The sequence below is a fragment of the Molothrus ater genome, chromosome 6 (genome assembly GCF_012460135.2).
Source record: "Molothrus ater isolate BHLD 08-10-18 breed brown headed cowbird chromosome 6, BPBGC_Mater_1.1, whole genome shotgun sequence".
In the NCBI taxonomy this organism is placed as follows: Eukaryota; Metazoa; Chordata; class Aves; order Passeriformes; family Icteridae; genus Molothrus; species Molothrus ater.
The window spans coordinates 19,061,123-19,079,288 of record NC_050483.2 but is presented as its reverse complement, the minus strand read 5'-3'; positions in this window follow the sequence as shown (position 1 = coordinate 19,079,288).

Here is an 18,166-nt window from a genome sequence, read left to right as displayed (position 1 = left end):
ACCTACCCTAATTCTGGATAAACAAAACTTCAATGATTAATTTTATTTTTTAATTCAGCATCAAGCACATTTGCTTAATTATTTTTAAAAGTTTTTGAATTGGAATCAGAAGCCATGTGTGGGGTTTATAAATAAACTCCAGTTTCCAAAGGAACAAATACCTATTTCTCAACTTCCACCTTAGTCCAATAATTTCTTTCTTCAGCATGTGGCTACATGAAGAGTAAAGGAAAGTCATAAATAACATGCCAGGTATTTTGCAATGAGCTCTCTCAATTACAGTCAACAAATTGCACATCAGATGAGAAGCTGCAGAACAGTGTGTTACACCAGGTTTGGGGATTTTTGTTTCTTTTTGGTTTTTTTCTTTCTTTTTTTTTTTTTTTTTTTTTTTAGTTAGGTTTCTGTTTGTTTGCTTATTTGGGTGGTTTTTAGTTACAATTTACTTTAAACTTCAAGAAATTCTCAGCATCCTCTTAAGGGAGACAAGAGTATCAGCTATGCAAGTAGATTACAGAGAGGGCCAGACTGGCATTCAAGGATTGGTTGATTTAAACATTGCTCTGTATTTCTCTGTGCTCATAGCACAGTTGCTGTGCTAATTCCCGTGCAAGTATTAATGTTGTTTCACTTTTGTGGAGACATTTCTTTTAAAAGGAGAGAAACTATGACAGAAATAGATTTGGTTGTAAATGTCCATCATATTAATGATCCTTAAAAAGAAAAAGGAAAAAATACAGTTGTGATAGCAGGTTTCTTCATATCTATTTTCATTTTAAGATGCAAATAAAGGCTGAAACCTCCACAGTAGCATGCAGTCATCCAAGTATACGTGTATATGTATAATATGTGTATATATATGTGTACATATTTCTATGCACTATGTATGTTTGTGTGTGTGTGTAAAACAAGAAACTTTGTGAACCCCCCATCACATATTTAAAGAGCAAAACTACAAGAAAAGCAGAAAGAGCAAAAATGCATGAAAATCCTGAAGGACTTTATTAGAATCTAGCATTAACCCAAATCAAGGAAACACTCCTCTGCATCAGTTGTGAATCCTCATTTAGGATCCTGCCAACTATGCCAATTTGTCATGTAAGAATGTTTAGGGTTGCTCAAAGAAACACTATCAAAGGTATTAGGCAAAAGAGATTTTAACAGAAATTTATAAAAATGCAGCTGAACAATGCTTGATGGCAAGGTTCCAGCTATTGCTTACATGGATGAATCATAAAAAAGAAAATTGATTTAGCATTGATTAAAATGATTTACACAAAGACAAAAGATGCAAAAGGATAAGGGATACCCCGTCATTGAGTCACAAGGTTCAGAGTAGAACCCCCTTGCTTTCTAAACTCCTGATGGGACTTAGGTGTGGCTTGGTCCAACCTGTATAGCTCAAGGAATTATAATGATTAAGCCTTTATTTCGGCGACTGACTCAAAATACAGTAAAGTAAGTTTTCCTTTTACAACACCACATTACTGCATTTTTCTGCTGTCAGAAACTGAGTGTTTAGTGCAGTGGGAAGCACAGAGAATGTCCCTACGTCATGTGTCTCACTAGAATCTTTAATGCCACAGTAGCCATACAAACTACACAGAAGCACATGTTTGGACCTTATCTTCCCTTTTGTCTAAAAGGTCTAAAATCTGCATTCTTGTCTAGCGACTCCTCTTAACAACTCACTGAAGGAACTTCTGACATCTCATTATTTTAATTTTTGAATTTCCCCTTTCTACTCCCTAGACAAGTAAGAGTAATCTCATCACTTCCATCACAAAAAGTACCCAAAATTCTTACCTAGATTTAAGAAGTCAGTGGGTCATAATTTTTTGGTCTTTATTTAGGTTTTACCAAACTTGTGTTAAACTTTTTTTTTTCCTGGCAGGAAGTTAGGTTAAGAATTGAGCCCATATAACTTCTCTTTGAAAAATTCTTTAAAATTTTTAAGAGAAGATGTGTTCAACAGTGAGCTATCCATATTCTCTGCTGTTTCCACACAGTGAGCAACCTTACTTCAGCATGTGGTAATCCTCAAGCTATCTGCAATGACTGATAGCACATTACAGGTACTGAATACAGAGACATGTTCTGTCACATTCCCCATGGAGTGCAGCTTCCTGTATTCCTGTACAGTCATCAATGGCTCATGATCCTGGCTCATCAAGTGCCTATTTCATACTCCAGGCAGCTCCATTTATTTGTAACAGCTGCTGAAAAACCCTGGATGACTACACATACTATTCAAATAAAAGTGCTCAAGACAAAAAGAAATTCTCCAAGAGAAAGACAATTGTTTACCTCCTAAAAAACCTCTGAAACGTTATTCTTTGCTACCTTTCATAATATCACCTTTTGCAAGACGGTACTGTGATTCCTGCCTGTGCTTCCAGTCATTCAACAATGGAACAATTCTTTACTATTCTGATTTACTCACTGGATTAAGGAGAATTATGTCAAAAGAGAAAAAAGAGAAGCTGCATTAACATGTTAGTTCAGAGAAACATTCTTCCCAGTCTGTTGCCCTTTTATCTTCCTGATTAAGTAAAAATCAAAAATTAAAACAAAGAATTTTCTTGCATGCCCTCACTTTTCTTTAGATATATACACGAGAATGTGTCTTCATGATTTGGGACACTTGTAAATATTGAATAGTATAAAACAGGATCCCTCCTTTATCACCGTGGTCAAAATAATTTTTTAGAAAGACAATTTTTTCCCCACTTTATTTTCTCACAGCACTTCAGGGCATACCCATTTACTGTGTTTGCACAGAATGCATGGTCAGAGAGGGAGTTACTGATGGGGATAGGATTATTTCTCCCCTCATTTAGCAGACTGTAAGACATGTACTCCCAAAGCAGCAATGACTGAAGCTTTTCCACCACCCATGAGATCACAACCATAATGAAAGAATTTCCTTTTCCATTACTTACAACATTCTTTCTTTTTATTTTATTATTTCCCCAATTCCTCTGGCTTAAAACACAAAACCTGAGCAAAGAATATCTATTTCCCTGAGCACTCTAAGCAAAGTGGATATAAATCCCTCCCAGGGATCACTCAACTTAGAACTCTGTATTTTAAGAAGTTTTGCAATTCTGACCTAGAAACTGAATTGATTTTATAAGAGTATGCATTTACATTTATGTTCCCCTTTATGAATATTCAGATCTTAATGGAAGAAATTATTAAACGGGAAAGCAAAGCAGTGATAATCAGTGCAGAAATGTTATTGTTGAGCTTAATAGTTTCTCCTTCAAAGGGTAGGCCTACATATTCATCTGTGCAATACAAACAAAACCATTCCTCCAAAATAGATTTTCTGATTTGAAGAGATGTAGTTAAATAATTTAATTCATCAGCTCTCTCTTACTATGTTGGCCAGAGAAAGGAAATTATATTCTACTGCAACTAGAAATAACTGGATGGGTCACTGTTGCAAAAATCCTTCACAGCACTTTTAAAGAGGAGTAAATAAATGATTTTGTGCTCTATGCTGATGTATGTGGCCCCATTGGCTTGAGGAGGAGTGTACATAGTGACAATAATTTCACAGCATTTGAGAAAAAAAAATTTTACACAACCAGCAGCAAAGGGAATGACAATAGTAATAGAGCCTAGCAAAGTGGGTAACACAAAATATTGAAAATAGATTCTTCTTTGCCAGGATCAACAGATTAATTTGCGTGTTTAAGCCACATTAAGGTGACATACAGAGATGTCCAATTTAAAAATGAGCTAAAATAGATAGACTACTTTGCTGAGAAAATCTGAAGATGCACTGCAGTGCTTGCAGGAATTTTGCCAGTTTGTGCATATTTACCTCTATGGCAATGAAGAAAATTATTTCTCCAGGGTCAGAGGAGATCAGGGGTTTATAAACAGATGATATTATCTACATAAATACTAATGCAAACGATAATTTGACAATCATCATACGTTTTTTCTACCAGCTTGCATTAAGCAAAACTAAATTATTTCAGTGACCGAGAATTCAACCATTGTTTTGAAAAGTCTCAGAAACAAACCTGATTTTTCCACAGTGAGATGTCCTTGGTATTTTTCTAAATAACAAGAGTCAGTAATGATTTAAAAATCCAGTGTGTAATCCACTGAAGCCACTGATAGCCTTTCTTATATTCATTTCAGGAAAAAACAACAAACAAGCCCACAAAAATTTGCTTAAGCCAAAAATAATAGGTTTTATAGGGAAATCCAATGTTTGCACCAATCCCATCACACATGTTTTGCTCTCACAAATAAATTGGCTGCCACACAGAAAAACTCCCTTTTAATATATACACCCATTTGGGCTCCTAAATTGAAGAATCAACGCTTCGTAAGGTTTTAGTCAAAAGATTCTTCAGTTACCCAAAAGGGCAGGAGCAGCAGAACCACTGCTTCAAAGCAGCTCTCACAGTCTATATGGCCATGGTTTTGCTTTCCTATGATGTTTGTTTGGCATTCTTGTTCAATATAAATAATGCTTGTGCGCGATACTGATACGTTCCTTTTCCCAGAACATTATTGAAGTTATGAGTTTAACCGGTTGTAGCAATTACATCATATTTGCTTTCAGTATGGTGAACTGAAGTAATTTGAAAGCCCATATTACCTGTTAAACAGATTATGTGTAAGGCTTTCTTTAGCCACTCTAACAGCAGATCTCAGGGGAGTATTAGGATCTATTTGAAATTTAAAACAGCACAAATGAAAATAATCTACTTACATGCTTGATTCCAGGATTTCTATATTTCTTCTTCAGATTAGTTTATGTTACCGTATTTATTTTCACATCACTCCATTTCAAGTGAATTGAAAATGATGTATTGCTCCTCGGTCCTGGTGTATCAGTGCTGATTTTCTGTCCATCATTAATTATATCTCTTGGTCTGGGAGGACATATATTAGATAAAAATTTGTTCAGCTTTAATTGTCACTGAATTAAATACTGGGACAAAGGAGTAATTTTCCATGACGCCAAGACCTGTTAAAGGGCACAGCACAGCAGTTGTGGCCTCACCAGTGCTGAGCAGAGGGGAGGATTGCCTCACTTGATCTGCTGGCAGTTCTTTGCCTGATGCAGCCCACAACATCATTACCTTCTTTGCAGGAAGGTGTCCTGGTTTCAGCTGGGATGGAGTTAATTCCTTCTCAGTAGCTGGTACAGCACTGTATTTTGGGTTCAAAATGATGATAATGTTGATAATAAACTGAAGGTTTGGACTTTGCTAAGTTGTGTTTATCTGAAGTCAAGGATTTTTTTTGTTTGTATGTGTCTCATGCTCTGCCAGTGAGGAGGTACGCTAAGGAAAGAAAGGTACACCAAGGAAGGAAACTGGGAGGGAGCATAGGCAGGAACGGTGACTTGAACTGGGCAAGGGGATGTTCCACACCATAGGATGTCTTGTCCAGTACATAAACTGGGGGAGTGACCTGGAATGAAGGGCTGGGAGGAAGGGCAACTTGGGTTCAGGAGCAGGGTCTGGCACCAGTCAGTGGGTGATGAGCAATTGTATTGTGCATCAGGGTAGGGTTTTTTTGTTTTGTTTTTTTTTTTAATTATTATTTTTGTTTCAGTTATCAAACTCTTCCTATCTCAACCTGCAAGCCTTTTGATTCTCCTCTCCCTTCCACCAGGGGGTGAGGGGCAGGCTGACTGAGCAAACAGCTGGGTGGATGGATTTAATTGCCCACTGGGCTTTAAACCACGACACAAGGGCACATTACTCTCTCGTTTACCCAGTCTGCTCATCATTTTCAGTGTTTTGTTTCTGTTGTAATTCCTGGAGAAAACGTTATGTGGTCTAAAGGTCAGCTTAATTGCTACCTGGACTGCCAAACAGGGCACCAAGCACCTCCCACAATTAATAGGAGACTGTCTTTAAAAGCTACTAAGTTTTTGGTCTTGCTTTTGCAAGCAATTAGGGAAAAACATTTTAATCTTTCAGCCCTTATTATGGAAAGTTACAGACTCGCTTCTAAAAAAGTGATGATTTTGCATTAGAAGTAAAGCTAATACTTAATTGAGCAAGATTTTGAGCAAAATGAAATAGCTGAATCAGTCTGGAACAATGTAGTGTTGAAACAGGAAGGGAAAAAATTATTTACATTTGGAAAGAGGAAACAATTCAAATGTCACTGTGTGAATTTTTTGTTTAGAAGATCCTAGTATCAAATCAATAGGAGGGGAAAAAAATGGAAAAGAGAATAATAGTTTGGATGTAGGTATGGTCTAAGGCAAAAATTATACCACAATCTCATTTGCAGTTAGCTATCAATCATAAAAAAAGAGAAATGCACATTGCTGTTTGCGGGATTTGGTTTCCCGTGTAGTAAACTGTTCTTTGCTCACAGTTCTAAAATATCACATGAAGCTGTACTAAAATATAAGGTACAGGCCAGCCATGTGAAATATAATGGACTCTGTATAATGGACCTGACCATTTTTTTAGCGCACCCTCTTTTCCATAAACTAGATTGGAAATGGCTTTATATTCTAATAGTCATTAAAAAGGAAAATATTAACTAACAACTGAGCCAAGAAAGGAAAGAATTCTCTAGAAACTTTTCCATGTTCTAATGATTCTCTTTTTACAGTTACTTCTTTCTGATACCTCAATTAGTCAGACTTTGTTTCACACATGTGCTGCTACTGTGAGATCTCTTCCATTTATTTTCTCCCAAGTTTCACTGAAGTGAAACTTGGGAGAAAATAACAGATCTCAATTCTGTGTGCTTTTATGCTGTTCTTGCTATTGCCAAAACTATTTACCATGTGCTAATATAAGAGCTGGATGGTATCAGCTCGCTCCCATGTTTAGTAGGAATCTGGGGAAGATGTAGCAGATTCTTTCACTCTAAAAGTCACTGAAAAAATGTTAGTAAAGGTTGTATTAAAATTTTATCAAAAGGATTGAGAATTCAGTTTGAAAATCAACACTGCCACTTTATTAAAACATTGTGATAATCTAGATTAAAAACATTTTCAAACTAATTTTGACTGTTTTTATCTGCTAGGCCTTCAGCAAGTTCTCAATTAAATTGTCCTTAAATACTCTTTATGAGAAAGTAATGTAGATCAGCTTTTTTCCTGCCAGCTATTAAAGCAAGCTACTTCATTCATACAATTCATCTATTCAACTGCAACAGGGATTATTTAACTAAAACTTTTCTCTTTGGCTGATTTCTGTGTTTCAGTTCCCCTTCCTTTCCTTCTCCTTTTCTTATTTATTCTCTTCAGTTTTTGAATTCACCAAAAATTTATTGCAAGAAACGTCAAACTTAATACATTACACATTTGGGGATATAATTCAGATGGTTTGCTTTACTCTGTGTATTTATGTTTAACATGATCTTACAGAAAACTCTTATCTTCAACAAATTGCTCTCAGATTTTGGACTTCCCATTTCCGCGGTTTGTAAGGCTGAACAGAAAGAACTGAGCAAAAAGAAGCTGGATGACGTAAAAGACTATTTGCTCCCACAATAAAGAACACCAAGCTAGGGAGGCAATGAACTTGTGAGGTTTCCTGAGGAAACTACCTTGCCATAGCAACCAAAGGCTTTTTAGAGCTAACAGAGGAAAAGGTTGATTCTTGACATCTGGGGTACAGCTCCAATCACCCTTCTCATGCTTCTACACCAAAGCTCTAGATCATTCAGCTCTAGAATTCATGTTTCTATTTGATTTAAAATCTTAGAGGAAACTTAAAATTGCCTACAGCAGGCAAAACAATAGTGACACACCTGAACAGCAATGGCTTTCTCCCAGATTTCCAGGAAGAAATGCAGTAGATGTGTAATCATCAGAACTATGCCATTGCAGTCGTTCCTACCCTGGGAATTACCAAGTACCTTTGCCATGGAGCACTAACAGGAGCACAGAGATGCAGCTGAGATTTAACTAATGGCAGACAATGTTCCAAATGAAGACAAAGAATGCTCCTGCATCCTCTCAGTAGTCTTTTTGTTTTCACTCCACAAACGCATGAAAGAGCTGTTCATTGAACTGGTGCTGTGCCAAGGAAGAAAGTAATTCATGGGTTTGACCTTCAGTGGATTGGACCAAAATACTGATGCTAAATCTCTCCTTCACCACATGACTGACCTCCCACGTGCTACCCAGGAAACCCTGAATTTTCACATTGTATTTTTCTATTTAGTTCAGGCATAGAAAAAATACTGCAAAGTTTGTTCCTAGTTGAAAATTATTGGTGAAAACTGTTGCTGTCTCTACCAGGTCTGATTAAATGGGATTAGGTTACTAAGAAGCTGACAAAGGAAAAAAAAAAGCTTTATGCCACATTTCCAATTGTACAATCTATATGAACAATTTATATTATCTCTTCTGTAACCACAAGCTGTCAGAGCCTCACATTTCTATTGGCCCATATTAACCAGATTTTAATGACTATGCTTGTGCACTTCTGCAACTACAAATTGTTTATGCAAAAATAAAAGCTATAAAACCTAAAGGATTACTATCCCGAGGAGGAACACACTATAATGTTCTGGCAACAGATCAGAAGTTTTTTACCATGGTTGCATTAAAATAAAAAAATGTTGTCCTCTGTCCAAAAACCCACCCAGAAACAACAGAGGGTTAAGGTTAAGGGTAGAATTTTTAGCATCTAATAATTGCTTACCACATCAATTGGACTAGTGGGGAAACTTCCAAAATTCAGATATGCTTTGAATTCCAATGAATAGTATTCCAAATAGTATTCAATAGTATGCCAAAAAGTTCTTTCAAAAATTACTGCAACTAGGGAAAAAAAAAGCCCAAAACAACAACGAAGCAGCAAGGTTTGCATGCAAAACTCCTTCAAATAAATTATATTAAAAATGAGTACAGGTCAAGACTAGAAAGTTCTCCCTTAACAACTATACAGGAGCACAGGAAACCAGAAACCACTATCACTTCTGGCTCATGTCCACTGCTACATCTTTTGAGTTATTCCAGTCTGATTTCAGACTGGTAAGCAGCAGGAAGTAGAACTAGCATTGTGTTTTACTCAGTCTCTTCTACTGTGTTTTGGTGATCCCTCCACTGCCAGCTTCCTTCAAGGATTCTGTTGCCTGTGTATTCCACCCTGTGCTTGCACTCCATCACTTCTGGGAAGTAGGACTTTCAAAGTAGAACAATCAGGCTTGTCCCCAGTAGGAAGCTGCAGGCAATAGTACAGGCATTCCGGGTGTAGGCAATGCTCCAGCAGGCAGTGGGATTGAGGAGTGAGGCATGCCTGGCTCACCCTCACTGCTCTGCACCCAGCTGGCACTCCTTGATATATTAAACCTCATGCCTGGCCCTTCATGCCATCTCTTTATATGCAAATACACACCATCACTGCTATTTTAGGAGAGCAAGGCAGGTGGACTAAATAATCTCAAGAGATCTATTCCAGCCTCAACCAGGTTTCTAAAAAACACCAGAAGTGCAAAGTCTTTTAGGATACCAACTCAGACATGAGCCTCAGTGTGGATTATGCTTGGTTGTCCTATGTCAAATAACCTAGAGAACACTCACTGTCCATGCAGAAGTCCAAATTTACACAAATATAATCTGTGATCAGATGGCACTTAACCAAGGTACATTTAAAACCATGTTTAGAAACTGGTTCATATGATATAAATGGGCCAGAAGGGATATGGGGAAATTCTATCAAAAATGTATAATAAACAGTTCTATCAACTCTTCTTCTGGACCTGAGAGAGTGACTGAATGTCAGTTTTAAACCACAGATTTTACTTGGAATACAGAATAGTAAAGCAACCACTTGGAAACAAAACCAATAATCATGTCTGAACGCAGCAGCTGAAAGTATGATCAAATCCTACTGCTATGCAGATTCATGCAAAGAATTTAGGCACTATTTATAAACATAAACTCACTGAAATTATAACTTGTATGTTCACAAGAACATTTAATTTATTTTTGTGTCCCTCTCACTGCTTGCTCTTGATGAAATCAACCTGCCTAAGTACTAAAAGCAACTGAGTTGAGGAGGTTTCCCAGAAAACAAAAAAAATTGTCACGAACAGAAATATAGAGTAATCAGGCTAGAAATCATTCTTACTGCATTAAACCTTCTCTGCTTACAAAAATCTGAGAGAATCAGATACATCATCTACAAGAACTTCAGTTTTTCATTCCTCAGTTTTTGCCACACCTCTATGGAATCATCATATGGTTTTACCCCTAGATCACTTACTAGAATGGCAATCAGAGACAAAGAAATGAAAACACTTTTTTGTTGTTGCCTTTTAGTTCATCCACTCTAGTTTAATCATCACCTGTCACTTAGGAATACCATCACATCAGGATTTGTATCTACAAAAGCAAATTACCATGTAAAAAATTACTTTGTGGGCTTTATATGTTGACCTTGATGTGTTCCTTCCAGAAAAGAATTACATCATTTTAGTTGATACTATGCATGATGCCTATGGGAAATTTTCCCCTGGGCAGAATGTTGATGGCTTAGTTTTATCATTCAAAACCTCTAAAATGGTTTCCAGAATTTTTTCACCAGATAGATGAAAAATTATTGAATTTCTGACACAGCTTTTCTCTTCTGAAACATACAAATTTAGTTACTTCTTCTGAATAGAATTTATTACACTGAACCTGAGGAATCTCAGGGTTTTCAATTTAAGAAAAAAAACCCGCAAGTTTTATGGCAATTCATACTCTTTATGAAATAAGCATTAAGTGTTGCTTTTGCAGAAATCAAATGCCTTGTAGAAATGAAGATTTTTTTTCTAACTTAGGGTTTGAACATTTAGATGAAGACATTGCCAGTGAAATTATTCAAGCTCTTGCTAGGCTAGGCTACAAGAAGAGAAATTTCAAAGCAGTTGAGACCAAGTACATTGTTCTGTACTCCCTTCCCTTTATCTATCCTGCATTTTTCAAGCCTCTCCACAACCATCCTAGAGTGTTTCCCTTTGATTGTGACTTTGCTGCATTGAAGGGATTAGATAGTTCTGTGCAATTCCACCACTGTCTCGTTTTCTGTCAGGCACAATTGTCTCCCCTATTCAGCATCCAGCACAGCAAAACTAAATTGTGGCTATAAATGCATGTCCACTTCCTGACAATGTAATGCATTGACCAACTGAAATGTTCTGCAAGACTTTTCTAAAGTGAACTGATGAACAATAATGAACAATAATGTAATATTTACTTTACCAGATCAACAGTGCTTGTATTTTATTGTTTCCTATATGTTACATGATTTTATGCACTATTTACACATAAAAATTCCTGGCTGACGTAGCCACTCTGGGTATGCCATTAACTCAGACACTAAGAGTGGCAAACTGCCCTTGGAGCCCCAGGCACCAGCTCTGAGCCGAGCCCAAGATAATGGGGGTGTGAGGTTTTTCCCCATGGAAAATGGCCACCGTTCGCATCCAGTTGCTCGTGGCCAACAGTGGGGTGCCACCTCCTAGAATCACAAACTTGCTGGATTCCTCCCATACCAAAGCTGCCAGCAAGAAGGACTCTGGCTGCCCTTGGAACCCCAAACACCACATCTCCAAGTGATCTTGTACGTACCTACACTAGCAAGAAAAATACATGAACAAGGTGAGAGAGAGCATTATGTACTAAACTCTTGCCTGTTGAAGGCAAGAGTTTAGTACATAATTTCTATTTACTTCAGCCACTCAGAATAGCTCTGCTGATGTAGCAAAGCCAATAATTTCTCACCTGTGCAATTACAAATGGTGATGTCCTGTGCCATATACGGACTTCTTGCAGGAGTAAAACAATGTTTTCAATTACTAAATGGGGGGGAGAAGGGGAGAAAGAGGTGATTAACTAAAGAGTAGTATAAAATAAACACCCAGTTAATATTTAAGAGCGGCATTTTTTGGTTGTAATTTAAATAATCTCAGCAGGATGAAATTTGCATGTTGCCCCCTTTCTCAGACTTTGACCAGTGCAATTCGTCAGACACAACAGGCCAGCAGTTCTCTGAGGAGACAGTATTTGGTGTCATTAAAATGATGACAAGCCATTCAAATAAAGTAAAATGAAAGGGTTTGGGTTTTTTACCTGCAGGATTTTCCATAGCATTGACAGAGGTGAAAAAAAGAGTAGTTTTTTTCTCCTTACCTACTAGAAGAAATGCTACTTAACCCACTACATTTATGAATAAGTTCATTGTTGTGTTAACAAGGATGAACCTTGGGAAATGTTTACTGAGAAGTGTGTTTACATGGAAGAACTAAACAGTTCCTGCATTGTAGACTAAGGGAACTGGAGAGGGAAATCAGAGACTAACTATTCACAAATGATTGAATACACATTTAGACTGCAAGTTTAGAAAGATTTTCCAAGCTTACTCAGATCAATTTCCTGTTCAAACAGTCACCTAGGCACAAAAGTGATTTTTCATATTATTCTGATCTTTGTCTTAGAAATCCCATGAGTATCTAGACTATTTCTAATGAAGGGCTCCTCCAGAGCCTTCTTGTTCTCATTTTCAGATTCCATATAGACAAAGCACCTCTATCTGTTTGATCATGTGTTCCTTGGGGTAAGATGTCATCTCTTGGTACTGGTTATCCTCATCATTCATGTGCAGAGAGCAATATCCCCTTTTCCGCTTTGTCTTTCTAAGCCAAAGAATGCAAATTTCTCCTGATTGTCTCCATTCCCTTAAGCATCTGTTTGCCCAGCTTCCATCAGTTGTTCAAATACCCTCCATCATTACTAGCAATGCTCTGAATGATATCTCCCAAGACTTTTGTCTTTTCCCAGGGCTGTGTATCTTGTCAGCAACTAATAGCGGTCCATTCTCTCACCTAAATTCATCTTCTTTCTAAGCTGCCCTAATTGCCCACTACCAGAGTTGTTTTGTGCTTAGTCTCTCCATCAAGTACTTCTCTCTACTGTACTGTTGAATTTGATCTCATTTCTATTGCTCCAGTACCCAATGCAATCAAGCCTACCTGTGTAATTGTGATGACAACAGATTAAGACCTTTGTCATTATCTAACTCTTCACTCCCAAGGTGCTCCTTTATCTCTCTTTTCCTTTACCAGCTTCTTCTCCAATTGAAATTTTGCACACATTCTTTTCTTCATGGATAGCCTCTAATGTGGTTCTATAAATGTTGCATTTAATTCAAATAAATCAGGTTGTCCCCACTGCCAAATAGTTCCCTAATCTCCTAGGGAGAGATAAAAGGTTTATGTGGTTCACCTGTCTGTTTGCAAAATCACTGTTTTGATGCTTCCATCTTTTCAATCTTTGAGTAATCTTGTCCTTGAAATTTGCTCTCAAAAGTTTTTTTCTATTCCAAGTTAAACTAATGCACCTACAGATACGCAGATAATACCCCTTCCTCTGTAAGTGCTGATAAAAACATATGTTTGTCTTTAATGTTAACCTGACTCTTGTATAATGAAACAAAGCAACTCAGCCTCACAATTTTTTGCATGCTGGCCAACTTGGAAATCTGTGAAAGTTTGGGCACTGATTTAGGTTTTGAATCATAATAGAGAAATAGTTGTACTCCTGACCACATCTTGACTGCATTGAACATTTTTCACTATAAACTTCTCAGTTCACATGGCTGAAAGATCTTCTGAAATCTGCCCTGGCCTTAACAAGGTCTGTCTCAACCGGCTTTCTGTTGATTCTTACTGTAGCTGTATATTTCCTGTCTAAGATATGGGGTATTTTTGGCAAGCAGGCCATTTTCCATTCTTTCCCAGCTCTACTTATGGTAATATCTCTCTGGAGGTACCTATAATCTAGTTAGGTACAGAGAGCCTCAAGTTTTTCCTTGCACAACGTGGGATTCCTGATGGTTCCACAATATTCTAATTAAGCAAGTGTCAGTACTGTCTTCATGCAAGATTCTCAGCTTTCCTGCTCAAGTAACTTGACTAATTCATCCCCATTCATTCATACAAGAAAATTATTCCATTTTCTCTCTCTTAAAACTGAAGGCCTTATTCAAAGATCTTTTATCTTTCCTTTGATTTACAGCAGATCAAGCTGACATAATTCAAGTCACAAGTAAATTCTGTGACCGACTCCTCTATAATAGTATATTTGTAGCATGTTTTAGTATGCACCCAAAACAAGCTAAATAACATCATCCCTTTCTAATTCAGGTATGTGACAAGATGTGTTAACTACCAAATCTCAGAATTTCTAAAGCTTATGGTTGTGTGACCTATTTTTCAACTTTATCAGCAAAAGCAAAAATATCAATAAAGCAATATCCAAATGTATTTCCTAACACCATTAAAAATCATAAAAAAATCTATACAAATTATAGTATTGGCACACAATAACTTATTTACTGTTTTAAAATGGACTTACTTTTGACTCAAACCTATTCCACCAAAGCCACGCTACTTCTTTTTTGTTTGTTTATTTCTGATCATATTGTGAGTGTGCTGCACTCTCCATCTGCCTTAACAATGTATAAAGAATGGAGTTTGCATATGGCACACATCTCAGTGCCAACAACTGGTACCAACATGATTCTTATTCCACCACGTTCCTCTTGTCCTCCACTCGTCTACTTTCATTTCCCCCTCCAGCTCAGCTTCCTCCCTTGTGTTACTATGCTGTGGTGTTGGTGTATAAATATTTGGTTTCTCACTGACTACACCCAGTCTCTGAGATGACATGTAGTTTCTTCAGTACCTATACTGTTCCCTGTTTTTATTTGCATATTCCCTTTGCTGACTTTCTGTCCACTGGTCATATTCCTTTGCATTTTGTTGTATAGATATTCACTTGATTTAGGCTCTTGGTGAGTAAATACTGAGCCTTGAGATCACACAAGTCTTTATTTCTCCCTCATTCCCTCAAAGTTCATCTTTCTCATTATCATTGCAAAGATTTCTCCTAGTATTGGATTAAAGATTATTTTTAGTAGGTCAGTCTTTAGGTTTTTATCTCTTTTTACATGGCCTATCACAGAGCAGTTCATGATTATTAATATAACAGGCAGAAGGGCAACATATCAGTTCTCTATGAGTGTTGAGGTTACTGGCAGAAAAATGCTGTGGTGGCAGGAAGTCTACAAGGCTCAGATATGACTGTAAAATATTCAGTTCTGATGTTCAGGCTGGTTCCTGAACTATAATTTTTAGACATGTGCCCAGTCTTATTTTTTAAGTCTATTTTAGAGCATTTTGCAGTCTCATAGTTATACTTCCTCCAAAATTTTCAGGTTATTAATTCTTACAGTACTTCCTCTACATCATAGTAAATTCTTCTCCTTCTTTGACATTAATATCCTTCAGCTTTTTGCAGACTCTTGTCACTATTCCCCCTGAGCTGTCCTTTCACTTTTTTCTTCCAAGTCCAGACAATAATAATTTTGCTGCCATGCCTTACTCTAGGATTTTTGCAGTTTATTATGCAAAAATGCATGATAATTATAAAGCATTATGCAAACATGCATTATTTAAAAGTAATGCTGATTTTTTTCCTCTGTCATATTTATGATTTACAGCCTCATTACTGAACGAGGCCATAGAATTGTAATACTCTTCATGCCAACAACTGACTAAAGCACTGCTTGATTTTTTTCTCCCAGCTTTAGTCATGCTTTTTTTCTTACAGTGCAGTGGACTTTTTGGGGATGAGGAAAGATCTTTTTCTATGATTGTCTCTGTGTCATACATGACAAAATGACTCCTTGATACATTAGGGGGACCACAAACATTAATCAGAAAAGAACGTAACAGTGGCCACAGCACAATATCTTGTATGAATCTAGAAAACAAAATACTGATTTTTCTTTTGTTTTAGTTCATTTCTTTTCAACTCCTTGACATGGAAAAAGGTAAAAAAGGTGGTTTGGTACTTACATAGTACAAAGAATCTTGAACAGATTGTTACTGTGCCATTATCCAAGGTTTCTAAATCTGCACTTCAAATCTCAAAGGTTGTTCTTATCATAAAGTTCTAAATAATTATAATAATGACGGCTCAAACAAATATTAGCTATCTTAATGAAAAGTCAACACTGGTGAGAGAAAAATTGGCTTTAGCAGCTTCTGACAAAGATCATTTGGCTCAGAAAAAGGGAGCCTATGGACTTGCACTAACCTCCAACTGCAGTGCTGGTTTGCAGATGAAATTTTCCAAGTTTCCTAATCACAGAAAAAAAAGACTAAAAATAGCAATTAATTTTCCTTTTCAGAGGCATTGGAAGAGAGAATATTAGAAAGGCAGTCATTGTCCTTTTCTCACACAGCATTTTTTGTTATGAATTTCCTTGCAGTTCTATTACTGTGCACTCAGGACCTGGAAGTCGCATTCTAATATACCCACCATTAAGTGTATGGTCACCAGCTGTGAAAATACAAATATAGCATTTTGAATTTATTTTCTTCCAAACAGAAGAATTCATTTTCCTCAGTCCATCTTTTCCCTCATGGACATGAAAACAGATGTCACATGAGCCTCTCTGTGAATGGGATAGAAGGGATTAGAAATTCTTCAAAAGCTCTACAGGGAATTTCTACATGGTGGAGAGTTGGGGTTTTTCCTTTTTTTTTTTTTTCTTTTTAACAAAGAGGTACTCTTCTGACTTACAAGTAATGACATAGAAGTTCAATAATCTAATCTTAACTATGGCTTGATGTGAGCAATAAAATGAGTGGTAGAAAGGAGGTAGAGAATTGTGGAAAAGAGAAAGACAAAAAAATAAAAAAGAAGAAATGTAGAAGAATTAAGAGAAGGGGGGAAAAGGAATCAAGGGGAGAAGGAATAAAATCTTTCCAGCAACTTTTAACACTGGAGTACATTTAGGTACAAATAACTGTGCAACAGATACCAGAGCTATGCATTATGAGCGCTGTTGTATATTGTACATTTGACTTATTTTGGTATTAAATTGGTATTTGACTTATTTGGTATTAAAAATACTTCAGGCAATCCAAAGGAAACAATAGCTGCTCACAGAAATCCTAAAAAACTTGGAGATGTTGCAAGACTTTTTTTATCTTTGCTCACCACTTTCAAACAAAATCTACCAAAGGAGAATGAAAGCTGGTTCATTTCCTCTGCCTGTATATTTCAGAACTATGCAAGAATATTTCCTTTTTCTTCCTCCATTTAAGAATGAAGCGTCTAGTTGTTGGGGTTTTTTTTTCTTTTGTGAAGTACTTTTAGGTCATGTTATTACAAAGAATAAAAGCACTAAGAAAATGACAAAGCACAGCTAAAAGAGAATTAAAAATTCTATATACCAAGTTTAACTAATAGCTCCAGTATCCTCCTATATCTCTCTTTTTGAAGGATGCCTGGCAGGATTCAATCTCATTTCAGTACTGTAGATCAAGAAAAACAGTTTATTACAGTAAGGAAAGGGGAAGGAAAGAGGGAGAGACAAGACTGACTATGTGGGAACTGCCTTCTAGTGAGGAAAGAAAATTCTGAAATAAATACATTTTAAGGCTCAGAGACTGGAAACAAAACACGTAATCCTGTAATTTTAGATTATTGCTTGGGTTCCTGGTCAATCTCATGTAGATAGAGACATAGTTCCATGTTTTGGTGGCTTAGTAGCTACCGTATGTATAGCTCTACCTATTGAAGGTATGTAACTATATGTATTTTAAAAATCATATTTTTAGGTCTGCTAAGTTTTGAAATGAATTTTTTTTTCTGTGTGTTTGCAGTGTAAAGTAACTATAGGTTTTGGAAAATTTCAGCCAAAATAGCTGTTTTTTTCAGAGCATAACATTAGAAAAAACTAGTGTTTTATTCAAATATCTATACTTCTGACATGTCTGGTTTTTTCCCCAATTCTTCTAACATAGTTTTACACAGTGGTTGTTGCATCAGGAGTATGCCTTATTCCAATCCTCTGAGTGCTGCTCAAATTCTAATTGTAGCTGACTCCCTTATACACCCCATGGCTCTTTGCAGCCATGATTGCCAAATACTCCACCTCCACAGGGCATGCCCAAGCACAGGGCTAAGCACAGCTATCCCTGAAACTGCTGAAATCCACACAGCCACACAAACTCCAGGGAAATAAAGAGGCTGCCAGAGTTAAGGAGAGGACAAGAGCTGACCTACATGCAAGGGGACTGCAAAAGGAAGCATGTGGAAAGACCTGGCAGGGAGAGAAAACCTGGGCTGACTCAGTGAGGGGAAGGGTAG